The sequence below is a fragment of the Chiroxiphia lanceolata genome, chromosome 2 (assembly GCF_009829145.1).
Source record: "Chiroxiphia lanceolata isolate bChiLan1 chromosome 2, bChiLan1.pri, whole genome shotgun sequence".
In the NCBI taxonomy this organism is placed as follows: domain Eukaryota; kingdom Metazoa; phylum Chordata; class Aves; order Passeriformes; family Pipridae; genus Chiroxiphia; species Chiroxiphia lanceolata.
Window position 1 is genome coordinate 82,909,892 of NC_045638.1, and position 27,423 is coordinate 82,937,314.

Sequence of the window (27,423 nt, forward strand, 5' to 3'; positions counted from 1 at the left end):
GGAACCATTTGAGATGAAAAGGGAAACAATTCCAAGAAGCAAGATTTTTTTCTCCTATGGATACAAACAGCTTTGCTTGGGTGACCTATACTACCTCAACACAAAAATCTTCACAACCCACCTCCCTCCTGAGCCAGTGAGTTGCACATGTCAAATGACAATGCACAAACAATGCACAAAGACTTTAAAAAAATATTAAAGAATCCCTTACCTTTTAGTCAGAATAAGTGACAGTTAACAGTGATGAGAAACTCAGTCGGCACAGTTGCTGTACGTATTTCTCTGCGGACTTCTTTTTAGTGGTCCCAAAAGCACTGAACATAAAAAACCTCCAGCCTGCCTGCTTCATTCTTCAGCAACAGTGATACATGCTGTCACGGTAACGCAAAAAAAAGCAAAAAGAACTATAGATCTTAGTTTTTAAAGCCTTTGTGCTTATAGGGAAGAAAAAGAGGGAGTGGAGAAAAGAAGGAACAGAGCAAACACTTTTTCTAAGAGAAATGTGGTCTTGGTTGTATAAGTAACCACAACAGAGAAGCATTCAGTTTGAATTTCCCTGTTTGCAAGCTCCTTGGGAAAAATAAGAAAAAAATTTCAATCTTTAGGGAAAAAAAATCAAATGCATGGATGGGGGAAGGGAGAGGAGGAGGGTACTGCTCCTATGTGACATACATATGGAATGAGCATTAGAACAATGCTGACAGGACAGCTAAGCAACTGCACTCTGGGGCAGCAGTTTTCAAAGCAGAGCTTTTGCAGCTTTGCAGAAAGGAGAGGAAAACAATTCAAATAATAAAAAAACAGACGTCCGCAAAGAGGAAAAAAAAAAGAAAGAGGAAGGAAAAAGAATAGAAAGGAGCTGTTAATTCAAGAAGAACTGCCAGACTTTAAAAAAAAAATAAAATAAAAAAGAGTTGGCTAATTTCTGAAAGGGGGGGCGGGTGGGAACCGCCGCGACTGCTTCCCAGCGATGCAAGCAGAAGCCTTGATGTCTAGTGCACTTACATTTTATGCGGCACACAGTGGGTCCCCTCCTCCCTGCCTGCCTCTCTCTTTCCCTCCCTCCCTCCCTCCTTCCCTCCGCCCTCCCTGCCTAGGAAGCTCTCTCTCCCAGGGGACAGGAATTCCAGTGGACCCAATTAACACTATACTTTGCTGGCTCCTTGGTATGATCGATATTAAATAAGAGGAGTTTTAGCAGCACTGAAAAATAAAGCAGCCATGTAATGTGTGGCTGATGGAGACTGCATTTTTCCCCCTACTTCCCTTACTCCCCCAATCTCGAAAGGATCCAACACAGCAGGAAAAAAACAATTTCAAAAGCATGTGCCAGTAGCAGTGATACAAGCTGCATCAGATATTTGTTAGAAACTTAAAGGAAGCCCTCAATTGCTCATTTCACTAGCTTCGGCAGTACTTTATTAAAGTGGATTTACAAATCAATGGAAGGAATCCAAATGTTCACAAACAGGCTCTTTCATCAAGTCCACTGCCTGACCGTAAAGGAAGTTTGCTGAAGGGGTCTGGGGGCTGTTTCGCCAGTACACTTGCTTTCAATGGACTCCCAACAACATAACTTATTTGGTTTGGTGAAAGAAAGGCAGTAAGAGGTTCACTGCTTTAAGGGAATGCAGCCTAGTGTGTTTACTGCCTCATTCCTGAAGCACGTGTTACAAGGCATCCTACAAATTGCAAATTATTTTAATTTGAAGGGGGAAGTGGTTGGGAGGCAGTAACCTTCTTTGGTCCTGTTTTCCCTGATCTATCAATCACAGATTGCCATGTAAAACCAATCTACTACAGGCTCTCTCTATAGAGGAAAAGCAATTACTAGCATTAACTCTTGCCATTGCAAATTAATACAATACAGTCCACAACTGATAGAGTCTGCCTGCAAGCCATTAAACTAAGAATAAATGGGTGGTTTGCTTAAATTCAACTGGTCTGAAATTCTCAGGTTATGAGCTCCCTTTTCCCTTTCCACATTTCCCTTTGTATTTGTAAAAGTCGGTGGAAAGAAAAGAAAGCCCTATTTATTTGCTGTGGCCAGTACAATTCCAAGCTAATAATATCCATCACTGAAACTGCCTACAAAGGCAGGATTTCACCACCAGTAGCTGCTTTCCCTTTTTTGTTTCTGGGGTGGCCATGATCTTCAATTAAACCCAATAAACAGCACTGAGTAATATCCTTGACTGAACAGCTGGGTTGGCCACTGACTTGAATCCATCTTGTTAAATTAATGTTAGATTGCATTTACATACAAATAAGATCAATTAAAAATACTCATAAAACCGTGTGACCAAAGGCAGTGAAGAGTTAAATTAATTAACTCAAAAAGACTCCAAATAAATAATGTTAAGGTTAGGATACTCCCGCTAGCTGGTAGAGGGGAAAAAAACCAGCAGCAGGCCAAATTCCCGTTAGTGACTACAAGCAGTAGATCCAGTGTGTGACCACACTGTCACAAATTCTATATGAAGCCCAGTAATATCCTTCACAGTTAGAAAAACGTGGGGTATGCAGAAAACCCAAGCAATGGTCAACTACCCCAACACATCCCACAAACTAAAGGTTTATTTACATGGGAAGATCCAAAAGAGTGTAGCTATATTGCTTATGCACATGAAGTCATGTTTCTTAAACTACAGTAATTCCAGGCTCATGTACTTGCACCTGTACTCGTGAGGAAGATGCTGCACTTTATATGTATTGACTTCACAAATATCATCTAGCTGGCATGGTTTTTTCATGCAAAAAGAATCAGGGAAGAAGTACCCCAATTAACATGGCACTAAGCAGGCAATGCTGGGTGACAATTTGAATGAGAGGAAAATTAAAAAACCTTCACTGGAAATCACAGAAGATTATGTAGATTGTCATGCTTCACAGTTGTTACTGATCCAGCCCACAGCGTGGCAAACATACTGGATTTGAAATGAGATGCAGAGATTGCTGATAATACCAACCTAATGGTCTAGAGTTGGCAAAATTACATTCCCTTTTCAGTCTCCTACTCTAAATTAGGGGGCAATGCTAGTCGGCTAAAGTGTCCTCAAAAGTGGCCCCAGCCTTGTACAGAACTCTTCTCTTGGCAAGGGGATCAAAGCACTTGGCAACTGTTTTGGATCTCATCGGAGTGAATGAACACATACATACACCACTTGCCCTGGAAATCAGATTGTTTACATAGGAAACCACTATAATAAGAACATAATCCACTGAATCTATCCTGGCTATGGAGGCCCACTGGGTAGCTACATTTTGGGAAAGGTTGAGGTTTACAGCCGCAGAGGGGAACATAAATGCTCTTGGAATCCATAAATGATCCATCAGTTGATCTGTCATCTCAACGCTCCTAGGCACTAGGAAAGTCTTTATTATCCCCATTTTGGAGATGATGATTTGAACACTGAAAGCCTAAACTGCCTCCCCAAGGAGATGCAAGAAGTGCTGGAGAATAGCAGGAAACTGATTCCAGGCTTTTCAAGTCCGTTACTTGCAAAGACTGTTTCAAACACGATCAACTGAATTTGACATATTTTTAAAGTCAAGCTTCGTTCCTTAAAAAAATTTCAGCACCATCCTAGTCTACTCTTAAGTATGAATCAAAGCACTGTTCATGGTATTTAAAAATCATCTGTGCTGCTTAAGAAATCTGCATGTGTATACACTAACAAGTTTTATTCCAAATAAAAATTTACATCATTTTACTAAAAAATAGTTTGAAGATCATTCGACAATTAGAATTAAAGTCCCAGTCTGGCAGGACATTTCAAGCCAGTGGGGAATTCCATGGAAGGAACACCTCATATCGGTGAAGAAAAAGGGACAGAAAACATTTCTCAAAATAAGCAAGTGTGCCAGTATCAGACCAAATTATTGGTTAATATCTACTTAAAATCGAAAATCTTGAATGCCACCGTGAAAGTCCCAGTCCTTAACCGCCAAGAGAACGATGCCCTGCTGTTGCTGGAGGCAGGGAAAGAGGGATGTGCGGCTGCCCTGATCTGGGAAAGAGGCTCCTACAAAGAGTGTCCCATGCACACACGCCCTGGTGAGCTGCCAGTGCTGCCTGGAGACCCTGCTCTCCCATGACGCCCTTTGCACACCCTACTGGACAGAAATGGTCCTTGGAGATCAGTATCACCCAACACATGGGCCCACCATTTCTGCCACCATCAGAGCTGGTGCCTTGATGACTCCAAAAACATAATCCACAGAACAGGACATATTTAGCTCAAAACAATTTATAGGAAGAAGCATTGTTCTCAGAATTTGCTTTATTCTCATCAAAGGCAACTCTATGGAAGCTGTAAGGAGTACCTAACAGAAGTCCAAGTTGGAAAGATGTATCAGAGATAAAGAGTTTCTACCAAAGGAGTAAGAAGCCAGTATATACTATTTGAGCACAGGAACTAATGATTGCTAATGGTGCAGTACCATACGACCCAGCGGAAAAGCTATGAAATTTTTTCTTTTATTCGTCAGAAACTATTGGGAAGTGTCAGCATTTACAAAACACTTTGGAGAATTATAATCTATCTGGGTGCTCCCCAAGAACCTATGACTGAAACTGCAAACATGGGAGATTAGCTAAGTAAAGATACATGGTGGAACAGAATTTGTAAAAGCTAATCCACTTTATTACAGACATCATCAGCTCTGTTCATTATATAAACCTCCCAATTCAACTGTTCTCAAAGACTACAGCCTTTGGCACTATTTAAAGTTGCTTACACTTTCTTTCTAATATACTCTTTTTGATTAGTAAAAGGCAAATAAATTGGTAGGTTTTCCTCTCTTTCTTTATATTCATTTTCATACAGTACAATAAACCCTAAAAATTAAAAAAGAAAAAGACATTTAACTAAATATACTTTGGCTTCAAAACATCAATACTTAGACACGAGGGTGAACACACAGCAATGTGGTCTTTGCTCAAGAATGTGAAAAAATGCCTGCAGATATTTTAAATATTTACCAAATGAAGGGGATGTATATCAAGTTGCAGAGCTCTGGATTACACATACTTTCAAGAGATGATGATTCATGTTAATGTAGATCAGTAGGGTTGGAGGTTTACTTTGTTCTCTTTAATTTCTAATTACATTTTACTAGAAGAATAAACAGAAAGAACACATAAAGTCAGAAACTAAATCTAAACTAAAATAAAGGAAAAACAACCTTTTAAGGCACTTAACATCAGAGAAGGTTAGTCAACCAATTACGATTTACAACCAAACAGTAAACCAATGGTGAGGTTCAGCTGACTGCTGCTCTGCACCATTATGTAGCAAGTACCAAAGATAAAAGGCCAATTTCCTATTTGAAAATGGGGTTTCAGCAATGTGCAGCCACCATTCTGGGGGGCCGGGTGATTACCTCCCCGGTGGTATCCATCACGGAAGTCCAGCAAAACCCAAACGGAGCTGCAGCACTCACTGCATCCCCTTCCATGCCTGAGCTCTTCAGAAGGTGCCCATACCCCCCAGCTAAGCATGAGGGGCTCACTGTATTCTATGCCAAAGCAGCCATGCTTTGGTGAACTGGGATTTGGAAAGTCTCATTTATGTCCTTATGATGACAACAAACTCTAAAGGCACTTTATTTCAAAGGACTAAACAATCTTGTTGGATCTAATTTTCACATTTTTAAGTCTTTATTCAGTGGGTGCAAAACAGACCCTCCTGAGAAAGGTGCTACAAAATATAATATAACAAAAATTTAGAAAGCAATAAGCGTTTCTTACCATTCCCACCAGAGATGCTCTAGCTCTGTACTAGCAAGGTAAGCATGCTATATCCAAAAGCTGACTGGAGGACAGATAAGCTAACCTAAACTAATTTTAAACTAGACTGAACAGCACTGGTGTTCACACCAGTGAAGCTACAAATATCAGCACAGGCCACATAAATCTAATCAGGATACAGGAGACTTTGACCACTGACCATATCACAATAAAGCATCTGTTACCATGGCTTCATGGCAGCCACAACCACCTAGGCAAGCTTGGTTAAAGCTAGATGGGACGCTTCTCATGCTTCTGACTGCAGCATTAGAAATACCTGTAATTTACTGGGGAGGAAGGAGCTCTTTCCAGAATGAACTGAAATAAAAATTAAGTAAAAGTTGGAAGAAATTCATACTACTCAAATGTAAGTGCTTTGTTGTGGTTTCCAAGGCAGCTGCAGGTAGTGCAGTGCAGCTTCCAGGGCACCTGCCTGGCCCTGTCAAGTACATAGTCAGCCTGGGATGATGCTGCTGCCCGCTTGACGCAACATGGCCTACCATGTGTTTAGGGCTGCATGATGTATGTCTCATTCCCTACCCCTGATCCTGCTCACATTGAGCATGAACACAGGACAACTCTTCTCAAGCAGTTTTTCTACAAAACACCTCCAATCACTTCTCCCAGCGTAGACTGAGTTTCCATGCTTTGGTTCCTCCTCTACAGCAAAGAAAGCTTCCCCCATTGTTCTGGTTTGGCAGCTTAGGGATGGAGCTGGCTCAAAGGCAGAGAGAAACTTGTATCATAATACAGCCAAAAGAGCCCGTGGTGTTGGTCAGAACATACAAGCAAAAGTCTACTGAAGAAGAAAGAACATGGGCTCAGATAGTAGGGAGGGAAAATAAGTATGCATAAAAGCATTGCAAGTACCTAGGTAAATTGCTATGTAGTGGTCTGTGATTTCACAGAGAGAGACCCAGATTATATGATGGTATCTCTCCATCACTAAATTTTGGTTACTGATACATCAAGCCTTTCTATAGCATATTGGTATACAACATGGAATATATCTAAAGTGTCTCTTTGCTTGAATATATACCTCCAACACATGCTAATAACAGTTCAAATGAAAAGTCCTGCTACATCACAGATGCTCACATCTATTACCTTTGAAGTGACTTGTGCTCGGGACTACTTCTTCTAAGGACGCAAGGCAGGTTGCCATGGTTGCTGAAGGTTAAAACTCGCAGGGCTGATGTCTTTATCAAACCCAAGTGCCTGCTGTGGGAATGAGTCCTGAAGACTGAGATGCTCCACAAAAGCAGTTTCATGGCTAGAGGGTTTGGCAAAGGGAGACGGAAGTGAGCAGATGAAAAAATGCAGCACCTTGTTAGAAAAAGGCAACTTGGATGGTCTACTCTTGGTGGATTGGCTGGAGAGAGGAACATACAAATAAAAGGGCAAAATAATAAAGAATTGGGTCTCCCCTTTAAAATTATTTTCAATGTAGATGACTCCAAGTCTGGCACAGCAATAGATATATATATATATATATGTATGAGCTCTCTGGTAATTCTGAGACTAAACAGCATTCATCAACATGGGCTTCAAATCCCAAGGGCAGGTACAGCCTATTTCTCAAGGCAACACTCAGCCAACAAGGTTGGTATGTGAAGGTTTGCAAAGGAAGGTATGTGAAGGACCTCCATTCTGTTACTTTACTATCTCCAACAAATATGAAAAAACAAAGCTCAGAGGAATCCATTGTCCATAGTTTCCATATTATTAATATATTAAGAAGAGATGAAAATTTATAGCTTCATTCATTTTCCTATCATGTCTTCAACTCCCTAAACCAATAAAAGAAGGAAAGGGAGAGGAGCAGGGGTGAATAAATTAATGTTGCCCTTCTTGCATCTTGGGGAAGATGGTTACTGTTTTCCTAAGTCATTCTGAACCCATCCTTCCTCAGCAAGTGGAAAGGTCAAGAGCAGTGTTGGACACCCATTACAGGACAGACTCAATGGACAGAGCAAGGAGCAGCCCTACCTCCACCACGTGTGCCATGATCCAAGTGTGTTAGAGCTCAGTGATCCCTACTGCAAAACTCAGGCTGGGGTCTTCAACTTATACACTGTTACTGCAGTCCAAACCCGCACTTTATAGTTCCTTAACATCGTTCCCAAGATTTTGCAAAGAATAAAACGTCAGAGCAAAGGACATCAATGTCACTTGCACTGAGCTACCTCCCATCCCATATGAAGGCAGTAAACCTAGTAAAAATGTGACAAAAGTGAGAAGAACTGCAGACCATAATATCCAGCACTACACAAAAACAAGGGCAGAAAAAGACAGCGTAATGGGATAACACACATCACATCCTGTGAGGTTCAAGTTGTGGTAAACGATGGAGACAAGAGGCCAGGGTTTGCCATACAGAAAGCAAAGACTTCAGTTTAATTGTTACTAAACTATGTGGCACACAAGTAAATGGGTTTATGGATGGTTCCTGGCAGAGACAGAGGAAAACCCATCCTCTCAGGGTAGCTAAGTGCTTGACTTCTGTGTATTTTTATGTATTTGTCAAACACATAGACTGGAGGCACTTAGAACCCTTTAAATAAATAAAATGCATTGTGTTATTTCAGTGCAAAAAAAAGCACTGTATTCAATGTATGTTAACTACTTTCAATGGAAATTATAACAGGATACGAGCATAAGTTCAGACAAAAGAAAAGCCTAATAAAATAGGGTAGCAAGGAGAGAGGGGAGGAAATAGAAGGCTGGCAGAATTGCAGCCTAAAAGAAATCAGAACAGTAGATCTGAGAATAGCAGAGATCATAAGATAGGAGAGAAAGCACCTCCTGTTTTACTATGACTGGGCCAGCTTACATTTCATTACAGGGAATCCAGGATAGGCAATTGTGTAATCAAGAGCCAGACTGCTTTACTCATTTATAATTAATTCAAAGTACTTTGAAAGTGAGCTTAGAAAATAGCTAAGTGCTTCCCTTCAAGGAAACCTCTTGTAATGTTTCTGCAGGGCACCGCAAGCAAAGCAGAAGTTGTTCAGCTGAAGACAAAAGGTTTTCTCCTAACATAAATGAATAAAATATTACCACAGGCAGTGAAGCAGAGAACACAGCCCATCTTCAACGAAGGCTTTCATCCAAGAACTGTATTTTTACAGCAAGAAACACCATTCTGGACTGTTTTACACCATTTTAAGGGTTGAGAGAAGTGTCAGTACATTATGGACTGCGATGCAGACTATTCAGTCTTCTATTTATTGTACATAGACAACTGCTCTCTCAGAGGCAAGCATGATTTCTGGCTCCAAAACCACAACCAGCACTTCCATCAACCCACAGCACCTGCCAGAAGAGTGGGTGTTAAAACCTAGCAGAGTTGCACTGCCACCTACATACTCCCACCTTCCCCAGCCACCGCACTGTGAACTGCGTTAACAGCAGAGCCCTACAACACTGGTGCTGCTTGTTTGTTCAGATCCTAAGGTATTCATTAGCTGTCCTGTGCCCACACAAATAATTCAGAAACTTAAATGCCACCTTCCGTTTTGTGTAATTACTAATTTATCCACACTTAGCTTCTCATCTGTAATTCACATTGACGTTAATGGAGAGACAAATATGTGTGTAACAGAACAGAGGCCAAAAGAAATGAGAAAAAATGTGGTCACCAGAAACCAATTATACACTCAAAACTGTATTGTGGGAACCACCAGAGTGCTGAAATCAAGTGAGAAGGAAAACGTACCAAAATCACACTTGGTCTGGGGGAGGAAGGGGGGTGCAGGGACGAAGTTGCTAGCACATACAATCAGTCTCAGCCTCATGAAAAGAATATAAATATTTAGACACGAACAGACCTCTTAAAATACAGTTGCAGAGTCTGCTGGCACATGGACAAACATACAATAAGCCCACCAATGTGGAGACACAAATCAGGTAAATCAGACATGAAATTGGCAGGCAACATGTGCAAGATGCATTTTGTAAAGGCAAAAATGTGTTCACCACCAAATACAAAAATGATTTTTCCAAGGCAATCTGAAGCCGCACTGTAAAAAAAATAAACATTAAATATTTAAGGCTGTTCACCTAAATTCTATGACTTTGAGCACATGGTGGTGGCGTTTTCCTCCACCAGAATTCTTCCTGCTCCAACAAAAAAATGAAGGCTTTAAAGAGAAATACTCAAACAATCTTGCTACTTTGAAAGTTGAACATCATCTCAGATGGCCTTGAAAGAGTTAGCTGCTTCAGAGCTCCTATATTCTCCTTCCTATATCTCACAATAAGAACTAGAAAATTTATGGGCAATGAATTTCCAATTACTGATCTACACCAGCTGGACTGTCAGTCAGCCTCCCTATACAGTGCATGTCTTCACCTCCTCATGTTTTCCTTGCATGTATAGGCTCCTTGTCCCCTCAACAGCACACACAAAAGCATGTAATTCCCACATTCCTATCAACTGGAGTATATTAAGTATTGCTTTGGACTTCCCTTGCTCCTCCACTCTTAGACAGGCATTATTTCTCAACATGTCACCCAGGAAAACAATTCCAGTCATGATTTTGAGACATCAAAGAGTATTTCAAAAGCAAAGTGACATTTCCTCCAAACTTTTTCCCACTAGAAGTCATTGACAGGGAATGCAGGGCATGAGGGAAATCTGGGAGGGATGCCCTAAGCTCAGGACACAAAATTCTCCTACACTAGTATACAAGGTCTAGATACAAGGAATAAAGAAAAAAAAACCCTCCCTACATTATGGAAGTCTTTAATTATGATTTTGCCGAGCTAAAAAAGTACAAAGTTGTCATACAACTAGATATGGTAACTTTAGGATCTCCAGAAAGCCCCTCAGATTCACTTAAAAGGTATTATCTCCCAAGAAATACTAAATTGGTTGTCTTATAGTTTTAGATCAGTATACATGAAAAGTGTATCATCAGGTGTCATCAACCAACGCATTTTAATGGATTATCATTTATTTCTTTAATACTTCGAGTCAGTCTTAGCCCCACCACACATTCTTTATTTCTCAGCCACGTGACTAAGGGAAATGCTGAATCAATAAACCTTTGCAGAGCATCACTAAGCAATATAATCAGTGATTAAACTCGTTTTCAATGTTGAATTCAGCCTGAAGAAATATAAGTAAAAAAAACCCCTAACCACAAAGCTCAGAAAAAATATTTTCCTCTCCTGTTTTGTAAGATTTCACTAAGTTATATCCCTGAAATCAACCCCCTCCCCCCCAAAAAAGACATAGCATCATTCTCTAGACTTTGCCTGTTACAACATATTACCCCAGGTTGTTGTTTTTGCACCTGCATTTCACTTCCTAACCTGAGTTACAGAGAACATGATTCCTGAAAGGTTAATTAGCAGCTATGTAAACAGCAAATCCTTGCTATGTCTCAGAGCGCGTGTGTTTTACTCCAAAGGTTGAACATCCTGCAAAGGCCAGGACTTTGAGATACAGCACCAAGCCAGATCCTCTAGCAGGACCCATAAGTTTTTTGTGCCCGTGGAGGCCTTACCAGAGCATTCTGGAAATTTTCATCCAGGCTCAGCTGCCTATAAATAGAGCTGCAGCTCTCGGGGGGCTGTGTGGCTGTGTGCGGCTGGTGTGCTCCGAGTTGCTAAGGAGATGGCAGAGTGAAGGCGCAAACCGCGTGGGGGAACCAAGAGGAAAGCGGCACCGCTCTGGGGTTTGGCTGGGAGCCAGGGAGGTACCCTCCTGTGGATATCCTCTGGATCAGAAAAAGAAAAAAAGAAGAGGAAAAAAAATGATGGAGCTTCCCTCTCAGCCTGACAGAGGCCATTTGCTGGGAATGTCAGGGCAGGCATTCCCATCAACAGACTCCTGAACAATTATAACAAACCATCAACCTTCTGGGCTCTCACAGCATCCCTGTTTCCTGAATTCAGACCTGTGTTCTTTATCTCAGAGGAAAGTAATTATAGCTTATATTACACAGCTCCATCCTACAGGAAAAGGAATCTTTGAATCCTTTTGTTCACTTGCATGTAGACTTGTAAACAAAACTGATATGCTTCGAACTGTAGCTGTGGAACAAACTACCTAAACGAACTGAGACTAGGACAACTCCTCACACACGGTTTTCAGATCTGAACCAATTCATTTATTTTTGGCTAGAGGACATGTGAATAGAGACAGACGGGCTCAAGACAACGAAGGAAAATAAGGGTCATCCTGAATTAGGGTTGGCGCAGATACTACTGTCCATTTCAGCCAGTGAAATTACATCTCTAAACAGGAGATGACTCACATCACTGTGTTGGTAGCAAATACCATCAAGACTGAGTGCACACACTGAAAAGAGGAGATTTTGAATTTCCAGCATGAATGGAGTTACAATTTTACAGGCATATATCAGGCTTACTTAAAGTTTATGCAGAAGCAACTTTGCAATTGCTTCTGATAGATTGGGAAACCACTCAAAGATAAAGGTAACTGTAAGAAAAGATAAAGGTAACTATAAGAAAAATATAAGAGTAGTTTCTAAGAATAAAACCCTTAGGAAAACAAAAATGACAAAGAAAGGTGTAGGAATTCCTCAAAAGAAACAGGGAAATACAAAAAGAGCCAAGGTTGTTTCTGCAAATGCAGCAGAAATGCTCCATGGGGTTAGCCATGGTTTTTCACACAGATCGCTTGGTTGGGATTGAAAATTAAATGTTTTTGTTTTCCAACACTCATCCACAGCTCAAATGATACACCTTAGCAGAACAAAGGCAGTACCTCTTGCCAACAGTATAAGCCCATCTCTCACTAAAAAAACCCAAAGACTTAGCAAAAAAAAAGTGTATTTTTCTTTGTGGTCACCGCTGTTTAAAGCCACAGAAGTATAGAAGCATCAAAGTGTGTCTGACAGTTGCTCATTATTAAGCAGGTGAAAGAGAAAACTGAACTTTTTTTCTTTTCCCCAAGACAGCAATGAAACCACACTAAAAATATTTGAAATAAAAAGCACGTAGAGCATGACTGATTTGAATTCTTACTGTCTTCCATCTTTACAGAGGCTAATGCTAACAGTAACTCGCAACAAATCGATGGAAAGAGAAGGAACATATGATCACGGCTTATTTCCCAGTGTACATATTTCTTAATATAGAAAAGTGTGTGATAGATCTGCCACCATCTGATCTTGATTGTTGTAAAACCAGTCATTCTGCCTTCATCTGCCAAAAGAGTTTGAGAATTACTGGGGATATTTTTGGCAGTCTTAAGCACACAGAAGCACTAAGGCATATTCCCAGAGGACAGCTGAAAGTTTCTTAATAATTTCCATCTATTAGATGTCACTTTTGCACATTACTTGAGGATCGTCCAGTGCGATTTTAAGTTAATTAGGAATGAGGAAAGTGGGGAAAGAGGCTTCAGGTCTTACTGCTGTTACTGTCTTTTTTCCCCACTAAAGTTATTTTATGACAGTCTTAAAAAATCAGAAATCTGATCTTGTATCTACTAAATTTTATGACATAACACATTCACTGAAGAGACAACTTACAAAAAAGATCTGATAAAATATTATTTGGTCATAAATATAACCCTTAATGGCGTGGCGAGGGATCAGCCCCTCACATACAAAAAACAATGTGGAAAAAAGGTGGTAAGAGTTCTTGTTCAATCACATACACTAGTTTTTAAAGACATAACTTCACATTTTGATTTCTGGAAACAAAATTATTTCTGCCACATTCCCCATAAAAAAAAAAATCTTAATTTTTCAGGAATGCTCAAGCACAACTGAGCCAATATAAATTAACAAAGCATTGAATTAAAATCATTTGTATGAAGAATATTATTATGGCCAAGATGCAATGGGCACAAACTGAAATACAGGAAACCCTTTTTAAATGTAATAAAAATCCACAATCACTTTCTCATCATGAGGGTGGTCAGGCACTGGCACAGGTTACCCAGAGAGATTATGGAGTCTCCATCCTTGCAAATATTCAAAGTCTAACTGCTTGTGGCTGTGAGCAACCTGCCCTCCCTCACCTTGTTCTAAGCAGAGGTTTGGACTAGATGACCTTCAGACGTGCCTTCCCACTTCAGTCAGTCTGTGATTCTCTGATTACTAAAAACAAATTTACCACTGTGTTAAGGTTAAATATCAAATTTAAGCTAATCTCAGCTATGCAAATGAAGAATTTAGTTTTGGAACCTTTGGCCATAAAACTGATAATAAAGTGTTCTTTTAAATAAACAGAAGCCTTAAGTAATCATATTCCATATTTGCTAGCCAATAGAAGAGTATATCCAAAAGAAAAACACCATTTCTTTTCACATACAGTCTATTTCCAACACATGAAGTGCTGTGCCAGAAAATTCTCCATTTTCCAATTAAAGAAACAATTTTGCAACATAGATTCTGGATTTCTCTCTGCACACTGCTATAATAGTGTTGATGGCTACAACCTCTTTTCCTGTCAATCTTTATTTCCATATGCCATCTGATTGACTGTCACACTTCCTATATTTCCCTTTATATTTTCTCCATTTCCCAAGCTTTAAACCCATGTAAAGTTTTTCAAAACCAATACTACAATAAAGCAAATACCAATTTTTCAAAACCAATACTACATATGCAGCCCTTTGCAAGTGTAAGAGAGCTTGTAGCTATGGAAGCCTCTTCCAGCTAAGTTGGAAATCCATTTCACATTATATAAATGATACTCAGTCCAGCACTGACTGTGCCATTCTACAGTTATTACTTGGTCATCACTGCTAATGAAGAAGGGAGTTGGAATGAAGTGGCATTAGCAGGTTTGCCGTCAATGACACACATTCACCACAGGCAGATTGACAGCTTTCTTGGACAGCTGTCTAAGAGGTACAGGAAGAACTGCAGAGGCTCAGCCTCTGCTATGAGCACAGGGCTGGAGCATGGACAGGCAACAAGAATTTGAAAAGCTAAACTGAACAGTAACAGCTGAACAAGCAATATCTAGAGGCACACAAATCAGAAGAGTGAACACAGCAAACATAATGGTGCAAGTCACTAGAGCGCAGTGTTAGCGAAGGCAAGTATTTGAGGGCCAGCAAATTAAATTCATAATCATCTGAATTCAGGTATCTCAACAGTGTCAGACAAAGAAACATTTCAGTATTCCTTTAAAATGCATATGTTAAAAACAATAAAAAATGGTGAGCAGGGGTGGGGAAGGCTCAAGTTAAAATATATTCAAGATAATAACATCTTCACATACATTGTACAAACTCTTTCAACACTCACTATGCTGGTTTACTCTGCACAGTTCTCTCAGCCAGGCTTCTGGGAGAGGGGGGAAAAGGTGGCCAGACTCAATACAACTTGCCCGTTTGCATGCATTAGCACTGTTACAACATCCAAGCTGACAAGATTTAAAGGCTTTATTTCTCCACTGAAGCAAAACCCTTCACTGGGTTAAAACTGAATAAAATGTCCTTAAGTGTGGATTCATACAAGCCTGGTTGATAAAACGTCTACACTGAGAAGCCTGGGCTTCTCCTGAGCATTCACTTCCATCTCCCCAGGTGTTTTAAGTCTCCTCTGATGCCCTGCCAGAGAGGCAGTGGAGAAACGGGAGCAGCAAAGATCACCTTGCTGCAAATGGGCTCACAGAGCTCAGAAGCTTACTGCTGTGAGTGCAAAGAGTTAAACACCGCAAGGCATTGCTCTGATCTCACACATCAGTGAAAAACCAGCAGCAGCTCTACCCAAAGCAATGCTGCAAAATAAACACAAAGCTGAATCAGACCCATAAGCTCCTAAAGAGAACAGTGAGCTAGATATAGATATGAATTTCCCAAGGTGAACCCCTTTTGTACCAAGGCAACCTCCAGACATTATTGTTTAACCTTCTCCAGGATTTAGGTTTGATTTCAGGCTAACAACAGCCATTTGGAGCAGCCATCAAAGTAAAGCTGAAGAGTACAGAAAAGGAATAGGAGAATTCACCTGAAACAAACATTTGGCCAAACCTCCACAGGGCTGAAAAATAAAACTCCTGTCAGCAGAGTGCAATCAACTTCAGTTACACCCTTAGTGATAATATCGAATTATCCACTTACCACTTAAAGTTGATATAGGCTAAGAAATTAAATGATGAAAACTTATAGGTGCACCTTTCATTATCTGGGATGGCAGTGCTGCTATTTAAACTACATATAAAACTCTTAAAATTTTTCATAGTATTATCACTGCCTATCATCTGCAGTCCCCACAGGGTTAAAGTCAGAAAGCTCAACCCTGCTTCTCAGTTTGGAGCCTTCTGCCACTGTGACCAGCTGTTACAGTTTAGGCATATCATCAGGAATCCAGTGACACAGCAAAGGACTGAATGCAGACATACATTTCTGACTCCCAGTAAGCAGAAAGCTGACCAAAAATTATGCCCATGACCTAACAGGTCTCATCATGCCTTTACACCTCTTCAGTGTAAACTGATTTGAGAATGCCATAGTGGTCAAAAACAGTACCTTTTCTTACAGAACTGTTTTGCTTAAGTCAAAGTGGGCTTTTTATTCTTTTGATTTTGTTGAAAATATTAAAGATATTAATCTGTGATAGAGAAATAGCCACTTGCAAAACAACTTGATTCTACTCTGAACCTTGCAAATACAACGGATTTTGTTTCCTGCATTGCTCTAAGGTCAGCAAGAAGTCAGAATTCAATCACTAGTGCGAGTGGCAGCACATTTTTCTCTCCAAAATAGCTGTTACCCAGGGGCATGAGGCATGGCTCAGCCACCCAGGTCTGTGAAGCGAGTACATGTCCATGTACAAGGGCTGTAGTGGAGCATCTCAATCCACCTGGTTTATGTGAGGTATCTCATGAAAGCAAGGGGAGAAAATTAATGGGGGATGGAACAATGAATAAATATTTTCTTTTTTCCTCTATTTTTCTTTATTTTAACTTTCAAAACACTGCCAAGAGAAAGGAAGGCTGAAAAGTTAATGAACATGACAGCATCACAGGAAGACACAGACTGAGAAACTGGCAGCTCAGACGTGCCAGGGCACAGCCCAGGCAGTGACATAGCAGTGGGCTGTGGTCTAAGCCACTGGCCATGCAGGAACACCGTATAGGAGCTGACAAGGTTTCCTTGCAGAGCTGGGCCAGGCTACCCCACAAATGACAAATAAAATCGGGTTTAGAGTGTGAAAAGTGGGTCACAGCTACAGAGAGGAGGATGAGCCCAATGCAAGGGCTATGCACAGTGGGTGATGGAGAAGCAATCAGCAGGGACCTCAAGGCCTTTATCAGTAGTGTTATTATGCAAATTTGGCAGCACCCATCAGCCTGTCAGTCTGGTAGCAGCAAGCTGCCCTAGGTGAATGCCATTAAAAGCCTCTTCCCCAGCCTACACTTCTTAATATTTGCTTTAGCCCACAAAGGCCGTGGTCCTCCTCTCCCAGCTCTGCCCTTTCTGTCCAGCCTTCTGCCTGCCCCATGGTGCCCTGGACTGGGCCCCCCCTGCACCAGCACTCCTGGGTGATCTACTCCTTCCATCAGGGTCCATTTTCAATCCCACATCCCCAGACATCCCTGGCACTGAGCACTGGGGCATTTTGGGACAGCGGACACACAGATGGGCTGCTTTAGTCCCCCACCACCCCTGCCCTAGGCTTTGTCTCTTACAAAGCCAAGGGACAGGGGGCCTGCGAGCACAGACACATTGATAAGTCTGAACTCTTTTTTAAGCATTAGTTTTTCCCTCAAAGGCCAAAGACCCCAGATGCATCTGCAAGAAGCAGGAAGGTGTCCACTTCCATGCTGGGATGAATGCTGGGAAGGACACAAGCACTGCAGTGAGTGGAAGCAGTGGTGAGCACAACAGCCTTGGCCAAACCATGCACTCTCCCAGTCGTCCCCTCAGTTATCATTAAATTCTTCACAGAAAAAAAATCTGGACTTTTTAAACACTGCTTAAATGATTCTCTCCCCCAGAGGATTAAATTACCATTTATAGCCTGTTCTTCCTATTAAAAATTTATCATTTATTCATCACTTCTAGGACTGAAACCTTTCATTTGTTTTACAATGAAGAAACCTTTGATCTGCAATTCTCCAAGGCTACCGTTTTTTATTCTTTAGTTCTTCTCATTAAAAATAAAACACCTCTATTCTCCAAAATGCCTTGATGGCACTCTCAAAATGCCCATTTTAACAACGAGAAACTTTTTTTATCCTTACCTTGTGATAGGCACTTTGGAAATTTATACAGGTTTGTTTTTTCTGTTTGTTTTATTTAATCATAACAGTACTGTAATGTAAAAAAAAAGAAAAAAAAAGAAGTTTACATCCATGATCACCTTCTCCCAAAGACACAGAAACAAAGAGCAAAAAGTAAAAATAGAGTTTCACAACATTTTGTCACCTGGCATGCTGCATTAGGCTAACCTGAAATGATTGTCCTGGGTCTCCGCAGTACACCCCAGCCCTGCCAGCCTCTCTCCAAGGGGAAACTCCTAAATGGAGCCTAAGCCAGAGCATGTGTTAAAACTCAGATGCATAAGCTGCAGAAGAACATTTGGAAACCATATTTTAACATTTTTCCCCTTGTTCATCCTGTTTTCCAAGCTGGACACACAAAGACCCCTCTCAGCAAAACGATCATTAGCACTTGTGTGTGACTAGGACTACAGAAAGCAGATTTACCCCTACCCAAGGTGCTAAATGTGTGTTTCACATCAGCGGCTCTCAGGATGCTCCTACCAGGAGCAGGACAGAATGTCAAAGTGGATTTGCCTTTCTGTACTCCTGGTACAACTTGCACCTCATCCACTCCAAAGACCGCACACTTTGCATTGGTTTACTCCATAAGGTTTTCTCCATTAGAGTTATTAGAGGCACACAGGTTACACACTACTAATCAGTAAAACAGTGCCCAGGACCATTCATCCACCCTGCTTCACGTTGTGTGGAACAGCCTGCCCATGTCCAGCTACATAATACCTTGTTCCCATATGAAGTGCTAGGGCACCACTACTACCTGGCTGTTAGGTTTCAGATCAAAGGTCTGAAACGACCTGAGTTTTATTGCTGTCACTTAGCAGAAGCTCCTTCATGTCCTGGAGAAGGTTGCAGGAGAGCCCGACAGTGCAAGGGCATCATGAGGGAACTGGGCTTGATGCTGTTGCCCCACTGCCTTTGGGGAACAGCCCATGGGATGCATGACAGCACTAGCAGCTGCAGGCCAGGCAGTCAGCTAACACATCCTCAAGCTTGTCCTTCTTATTTATGAGGTACTGCAATAAGGGTCCCGCTTTAAGCTATTCCCTGACACAAGAACATCTCATGGACTCATGCTGGTCCCCCATACAAAGTTCTGCACCAGGCCTTGGTGCACCAGAGGGCTGGCAGGGCTTCCACTGCACCAAAATTTCAGAAAGGCAAGTTTTCAATAGACCTAGAAAAGAATTTTCCTTCAAAAGCACCATTTCAGGAAAAAATGGATTTTTATACGAAATACACATTTTCCTGCATTCACTCACCACAGAAACTGATGCCTGCCAGGAAGAGCAGTGCTTGAAAATCAAAATGTGCTGTTTGATTTTTAACATAGAAGTTTTTCCTGTACAATGAAATCCTACTTTCTCCACACCTCTGTCACAGACAGCTGAAGAACAAGCTACAGCTGAACTCCTAACAGACTTCTAACCCATTCCAAACCTGACTTCAACTCAGACACAATGCTGAACCAAGCCCACAGTCATCTTCTGAGAGGTCAAGGAAAATAAAAACCTAAACCAACCAATTCCCAACATTTATATTCAGCAACAGCAAAGTAGAACAACCAACTAACCTGACAGAGAAACAATACTATACTCCACTAGTGAAGCAGAGGATATCAGAGGACCAAAAACCACTTAGTGTCCAAGTTTCTGTTTAGTGCAATGTAAACCCTCCAGCTGCTACAGAGAAAGAGCAGCTTTTGCCAGCAGGCACATTTGTGTAGGAGCCCTCGTTATGACCACAGGGAACTGCCAAGTGTACCTGTGCTCCCTCCTCCTCATTGCAACTGTTGTAGTTACCTGTATCAGGAAGGAGCAGAGGAGGATCAGAGTCAGCAGGAAGCACAGAAATCCAGAAAACTACTCCATAAAATAGCAAGTGGCTAAGTACACTTAATTACACTTTTGTCACCAAATACAAGATGCACCAAAAATATTACTCTCTTGTAAGTCACTTGCATGCCAGAATATTTCCACTCTGCATAAATGATTCCATTCAAATATTGTGAAAATGAATTCATCCCTGAAAAAAGACAACAGGCCTAACTGCATGTCACCAGATGTCACCCAGGCTATGATGCAGCCACTTGAGTATGCTCTTCACCAGCATCGCATAAGAGCCATGAATCTCTGATGAGCCTCAGGAATGTGGGCTTGCCAAGCACTTGTCAATCTCCAGTGCACGTTACTCCTCTTCAGTAATCTAACGCCGGCATCTTGTTCCTGTGTACATAAAAGCTTGCTCAGCGTGTTCAAATTGCTGTAATTCTGACAGTCTAATCATTTGGCAAAATGCTGCCATATTAACAGATAACAGCTTGCCCTCTCTTCAAACAGGAGGCTCCTACTCTGCATCAGTGCTTTCAAGGAAGATGATGGATGAAGGAGTTTCTCACCTCCTGCTCCTGTTGGTGGGATAACAGTACCAATGCTTAATGCCCACCAACCCCAAAGCAGTGCTCAAATACATCCTGGGGGGCTGGTTTTTAGGTGAAACAAACATATGTACAGAAAGAGCCATTATTCCTGTTTTACAGAGTGCTTCAGAGGGACAGAAAAAAACTTTATGTGACAAAGGAAACGTGTGGACTGAGATGGAAAACTGAATTCATTCCACCCAGTTGTAGTCCAAATAACCACAAAATTATTTATTTAGTGCTCTGCTTAAAATTAGGGGGAATCAGAGGCTCCTAAAGTGTAGTTCGCAGTTAACCTTTGCCCCATGAGTCACAGAAATGACTGACAGAGGTCAGGCCAAAGGTTTCCCTAACCCAAATACTGCCCAGTAGTGGTTTGAAACAAAATATGTATGGTGGAGTGAAAACAGGCAAAATATATTTTAATAACTATGCACAACAACATAGTGGTTTGCAGCTCCCATATTTCAGGAACTGGAGGGAATTTATCTCTTTTTAAGAGCATCTGATGGATTTCTCTTTCATGAATTTGTACAGATGCTGTCTGTTGGCACAAAAACTTTTGAAATTCACAAGATCCAGTGGCAGCAAACTGCATAGCTTCATTACAGATCTCCATCGGGTCACTTTAAGCCTGATGCCTCAGACTTAAAACAGCTGGGACAAAAAGTAAATAATCCTTCACTTTCTAGCTAAGCAAGTTTTCTTTTCTAATAATAGTTATTTTAGATCCCATTACTGTGCATACAAAGTTAACGTTATTCTTTGCATGACTCTGCGTTCAGGTCCACCCTGCGGAAACCATTAAATTTTTGCAGCAAAATGCAGCCAAGTTTTAAGGTAAATGGTACGTTTTAAATGGGTTTTTTGTTGTTTTGTTTGTTTCTTTGTGTAAGTATTAATGTTTTCCCCCTTTCACAGGGGATGACCAATCAGAAACAACTCCTATTACAGGAGGAATCCTGCAGCAGGTCCTCTTAGTACAGTGAGGAAGGTGTTTGATTATTTAGGCTAGTGGTTCCCAAATGGTCTCTTCTAAAGTGTGAACAACCTTCACCCCATAGCACTTCTTTCCACAGAAAGCCCTCCAAGCATTCGTCCCTTAAATAGGTGATCAATTTATTACCAATTCTGTTCTTTGTTTCTCTCTGCATTTTCTCCACAACTCACCCATGTTAGTGCTCATGATACTGTTGTCAAGCCCAAGGCCTCTCAAAGAGGCCAATAAAGGAAATACCTTCACTATACCAATAATGCATTGATCAATGTACAAGTTGGTTTGTACAGGAAATAAACAACCTCCATCCTGATCAAAGGTCCTGAACATGTAGCCTGACAGACTATAAGGAACTGTTTTAAACACTGCAGGGCACTATGTTTGCATTTAATCTTTTCTTTTTTATTACTTTCCTTTTTAAAAAAAAAAACCAAAACATTTTTCCCCAACCTGTCAGTGTTTGCTTTCCGAGATTTGTTTACACTATGTAAGCTGTAGGTTATTTCTGTTAGAGACCCTAATTTCCTCCTCTGCTGGGACTGTGGCGATAGCCCCAAGGAAGTTTACACCGAGAGAAGAGCATGACAGGCAGTGAATTAAGTGGTTCAGAAAGAGATTCAATTAGCTTTCTCAGTGGAGGAAAATGAAGATAAAAAAGAAATTCTTGGCAGTTCTACTCTCCTGTCTCATTCTCAACTTCACCAACTGGACATCAAGAGACAGAAAATAATCATCAATATCTGAAAATTAATATGACATGATTTATTGACACAGGACTAATATCAAGATCTGTCCTTTTTTTTTTTTCTTTTTTTGGTAGCCAATTCCCCATCTGGCTGAGTTCAATTCATTTGTTTCTACTAAATGTTTGCTTTTCAAGCTGCTATAAAATTAGATGGCAGGAAGCCTAGAGCTCCTGTGTAGGAATCTTCTTTACCAGCTCCTAAGTTGTGAAGCGCAGAAATGGCGTGTTCATTCCAGCCTGGCCAACATTTCCACAAGTCTTTAAAATGCTTTGAAACCCAGCGTTGAAAGATTTTGGACTGATCAGGACTCATATCCTGCAGGAGAAATCCAACTTAATGAAACAGTAACATCATTATTGAGAAGGAGACAGATTCTGAAAGCTGCTGAAGTTCTAATTTTTGAGAATGCTAGATATATCTAAATCTGATCACTCAACTAGTAAGCTGTCCCATCAGGCATTAGTAGAAGTATTTATTATTTTTAATACATGCTGCCTCCAGGCAGAGGCAAACAAGTAAAAGAAAAATGACAAGTGTCCCTTCAAAGGGACTGCCAGCTGAAACAAGAAAGCTGTATGTATAGTTCAGACTTTGTACTTTCGAATGCATGTGCACCTACAAAGAGGGACAAAGCTTTACAATCACGCTATTCTTGACTCCAACCATTTCTTTGCATTTAAAAATATACAGAATGCCATGAACATCGTTTTTCTTTAATGGCCCACTTTGGCCAAGAGAAACGAATGCAAGAAAATGAAAGACCCAGTTTGCTATTGAAAATTGAAGGCTTCTCATTAAAAGTTTTTAAAAAGAAAAGCAGAGTAGTTAGGAGAAAGTATCTACTTTTAATTCTCATCTCTTGTTCCTCTCCAACTGTGCTCTGGGCCATGAAGATTAAGAAAGTATTAGGAAAGAATGCTTAATAAAGATGACTTTTTCTTAAAAGCAGATTGCAAAAACTGTAAAGAAAGTTTAATCTGATTAAAATATTAATGGCATTTACCAAACCAGAGACTAGTTTTTAATAAGGAAGTCTACATAAAAAACAATAATTTTCACATTTTTGTGAATAGAAGACTATTTTATGATAGACCATAAAAGGCTATGTTCAGCTGTCCTTGGGATTTACAAGGTGCTAATAACATTTCTCCAATGACTTGTTTACCACATCAGAAATACATTCAGATAAATGCCATCATGGTCGATGAATGATGCTACTTTAAGAGGGCTCAAAGTACCATGGAGTCATCGCACAACCCTTTCACCGTCTTCCTTGGTAATACCTTATCTGAAATAAGACAGGCATAAAATTTGGATCATGTCAGAAACAGACAAAGACATGACACATGGGACATCTACTTTATGACAATTAACCCATGGAGAGACAGTAAGTTATTCTATAGTCAATCAGTTTTGTGCACCACAGTGTTCTGCACAACCGATGCTGGCAGTGTGCAGCACAAACCTCCCAAGACAGATCCTGAACAGTTCAACAGATAAGCCCAAAGCTGGACCTTGTAGCATTCTATGAACTCTGCAAAAGGCAGTAGCTCTCAACTTCCACTCCATTTCTACTGGCACTTACAACCTCTAATTTAGGAAAAAAAGGCTACAGGGTGGCACACCCTCACTGAGAAAGTGCCAACACCTGCTTTACAATAGCCTTTTTAAATTCCATGATCTCTTCCAGCCAGTTTCATCTAACTTCCATTTCATTTTATTTCTACAGTCAACAGCCTCTTTGCTCAAATACCTTTTAAGTCATTATTTTCTGAAGTGAAAGATAATGGACCATTATCCTATATCATAAGAAAACACGATACAATACTAGATCGATATCTCAGTCTGCTATTAAATGGCTGCACAGCCAGCCACAAATCTTCCTGTCCTTATCACTCAATTAATGAAATACCTCATAGAATCACAGAATGGTTTGGCTTGGAAGGGATTTTAAAGATCATCTAGTTCCAACCCATTCACCATGGGCAGGGCACTAGACCAGGATTTCAAAGCCTCATTCAACCTGGCCTTGGTACCTAAGGTTCTTCTCTCCCACAAAAACTCTTGAAACTTTAGTTATCTTTCCCACTTAATAGCTTTTTTTCTTGAAGTCAGTTGCACATAGTAGAATGATGCATTTCCTCTATCACTTCCTCATCTTCAATTAATTCATTTGTATGAATTTAACTCTGGTGAACAATAAATTCAGAGACAGAAGAAACAGCAAGCAGCGATCATACAAACTTCTTCAAATCCATCTGCCTTAGTTTTGGTACAAGAGCAATCAAACAGCTAGTCCTCAGTGGGGAGCCATCCTCTGTTCCAGCTGACATACCACAGTATCTTTGATGACAAGGCCAATGAGGACAAAATTTTCATCTTTCCTTTAGGAAAAGGATCTCAAACAGTTTTTCTGCTACACCCATCTCATGTGGCGGAACTGCCATCCCATGGTAGCGAGCCTGATCCGGTGCTTTCCCACGTCAAAACTGCAGTGGCCTCCAAGGACTGAGCTGCCCTACCCAGATGGTATCACTAACATGAAATCACAAACTGTTTGGGGATGCACTTCAGTCACAGACCTCATTTTATATACAACTTACTTGGAGAGTAGGGCTCCTTTGTAAAGGAGGACATTTCCTATCATAATACTATTACAACAGTATCACAAAAATTGAAAACAGTGGTCAAAAGGTATGATTCCTTATCAGTATTGCAAGCTAATATATCAAACCTGTTTCACTTGCTAAAAGAAAAGAAATCCTCCAGATAAACTGTGGTTGTTTTGTTTTGTTTCCTAATAAAACCACATCTGGTTTCCAAGCACACGTATTTCTTCCTAATCTGAAAAATTTTTCCAGTCCTGGCCTCCTTTTTGTTTATTTTTCCTTGCTTTTTGCCCAGCTATTCACAAAACTATATAAACATAGGGAAAGGTCAACAAGGAAGGACACAAAGTGACAGCCCAAGTCATCAGGTCACCAACCTTTCCACCACATGGTCTCAGCAAACCACAGTCTTAACATGTCTTTAGAAAACTTCCGCAGCTTCCCTACCAACAACACAGGATGACTCATGCTGCTGAAGAGCTTATATCCAAAAATTAAAAACAAACAAACAAACAAAAACCAACCAAAAAACAACCCACTTCATTTGGATAAAATTATTACAGGATTTTTAAGAGAATAGGACTATGGACTTAAAGCAGAGGGCAGGAAAAAAAAAGGAAAAAAAAGAAAAATTAGCAAGAAAAGGCCTTCCTCTTCCTGATAGCTTTCAGCCAGAGCTGTCCAGAGGGAAGTGCTCATGGACTGAAGCTGCCAGTTGGCAATGCCAAGCCCTCACTGTGGCCAGCACAGCCGTGGCATATGGAACCCATTCTCCTCTCATGAGCAACCAATGGGCGGACCGACAGCTGTGCTGGAGAAGGTCACCCACCAAAAATTTCCAAGCATGGAAAGAGGACCAGCTTCCGCCACGTCAGCAATATTGCTAATAAGCTGGAATGGATCGGATTGCTTCCTCAACCTACAGGAGGCTGTGTGGGGTCCTGCCACTAACAGAAGTAGATGCGGAGGGAGGAGGAAAGTAGAAGAGGTTTCTGGTCTCCAGTGGATGGGTGTGAATCACTTAGAGGAGACCCAGCATCTCTGCCACGCCCATACCTCCTCACAGGTGCAGAGCTTCCCAGACAGCAGGGAGCTTCTCCCAGTTTCCCAGCTCTAGGCAAAAGAGAAAAACCTTGGCTTGTTCTCAGAAAAATATCACTATTCTGCATTAATTTAATGTATTATATAACCCATTTCTTCCAGGAAGAGTCCATTAGGCGACACATCTCCTCAGGCTGTGGGTCACACTGGGTGCGCACCGCCGGCTATGGTTGTGACCTGCCCCAACCATGAGTGCAGTCTGCCCTGGCACAGCTGCACATGCTCCCTGTGGATTTCAGAAACAGGGGAGTGAAAAAGAGAGAGTTCTCACACAACTTCAGAAATCAGGTCTTGATCCTGTTCTTGATCCTGCTCCCCAAGATGGTAGGGTTTCTCTTTGACCAAGATTCACCACTCCAGTTGTTTCTACAACTATCTGGAAGCAGGCTGTAGAGAGGTAGAAGTCAGTCTTTTTTCCCAAGAACAAGTGGTAGGACAAGAGGAAATGGCCTCAAGTTCTAGGAGGGGGAGGTTTAGATTGGATATGAGGATATTCCTTCACTAAAAGGGCGGTCAGGCATTGGAACACGCTGCTCAGGAAAGTGATGGAAACACCTTCTCTGGAAGCGTTCAAAAAGGCATAGATGCGGTGCTTAGGGACATGGTTTAGTGGTGGACCTGGCCTGGGTTAATTATTGGACTCGGTGATCTTAGAGGTCTTTCACAACCTTAAGGATTTGATGACCATTATGTGCTGTTGCCTAATTGCAACAGAACCACAAGAAAAATCCAGTGGTATCAGTAAAGTGACTTGTAACATGCAAATATTCAGGTTACTTTCTCTGGGAGTGTCCATGGGGGCCTCAAGGGGTGGTGAGCAGGTCTGGAACCCTCCTGTCCTCTACTCCCAGATGTCCCTTGCCAAGCCCAGGCACTGCCAACAACGTAGCACGGGCTCTGTGGCTGTCAGGCATTGTCCCAGGAAGAAAACCTCCACTTTGGTTTAAATTAAAAGAAACTATTTTGAAGACAATTCAGTCCCAGTTCTAGGCACAGTAATTTTCAACTCCCCATTTTAGAAAACTCCTCTCCAAATACTGCCAGTCTCTGGCCACTGTACAAGCAGTGCTCCTTTTAGGCTGCAGACGTTAATCAAGCTGCTCTTTATTTTTAGATTTTCTTCATATGACTTTATGCCACCAACTCTATTAACATTATGCCGTGGAACATCGGAGTTATTCACAGATCAAACTGACACAAGATGTTCCTCCTGCTGTGGGAGAAGCTGAGAGAAGAAAAAAAAATTAAAAAATACCCCTCACACTATAAAGCAACTGATTGGACACCCTGGCTATGAATGAAATTTCTCTGAGGAGGTGGAAGAAGGGAAGAGAGCAGCATTTCCCCCCCTCAAGTGCTTGTGTATGAAGGTTAATTGCTCCTCCGCACAGAGGGTTTGACTTCAGGGCAATGCCCAGCACAGGCTGGGGAGTGAGGCCCCACCTCTACATTTCCAGTCCATTTAAAAACACGCTTTCTCTCGCTCGTGTCCGTAGTCTGTCTCTCGCAATATACTGAATGGTATCGCAGCTGCAAGA

The 27,423-nt window shown here is 41.2% G+C and overlaps 1 protein-coding gene across 11 annotated transcripts in view; it reads right to left on the reverse strand.

Moving 5' to 3' along the window:
* FAT3 (FAT atypical cadherin 3) overlaps positions 1-27,423 on the reverse strand; it is a 405,288-nt gene that overhangs the window by 336,090 nt on the left and 41,775 nt on the right. For 3 of the 11 annotated variants that reach the window (XM_032678487.1, XM_032678480.1, XM_032678481.1), the window contains exon 1: positions 212-597. The exons of 7 other annotated variants lie outside the window; for them this stretch is intronic. The gene's annotated coding sequence lies outside the window, so the exon portion shown is untranslated. Of the gene's footprint in view, positions 1-211; positions 598-6,898; positions 6,974-27,423 lie in introns of those variants that run through there. One more of the 11 variants, XM_032678482.1, reaches the window with a different exon arrangement.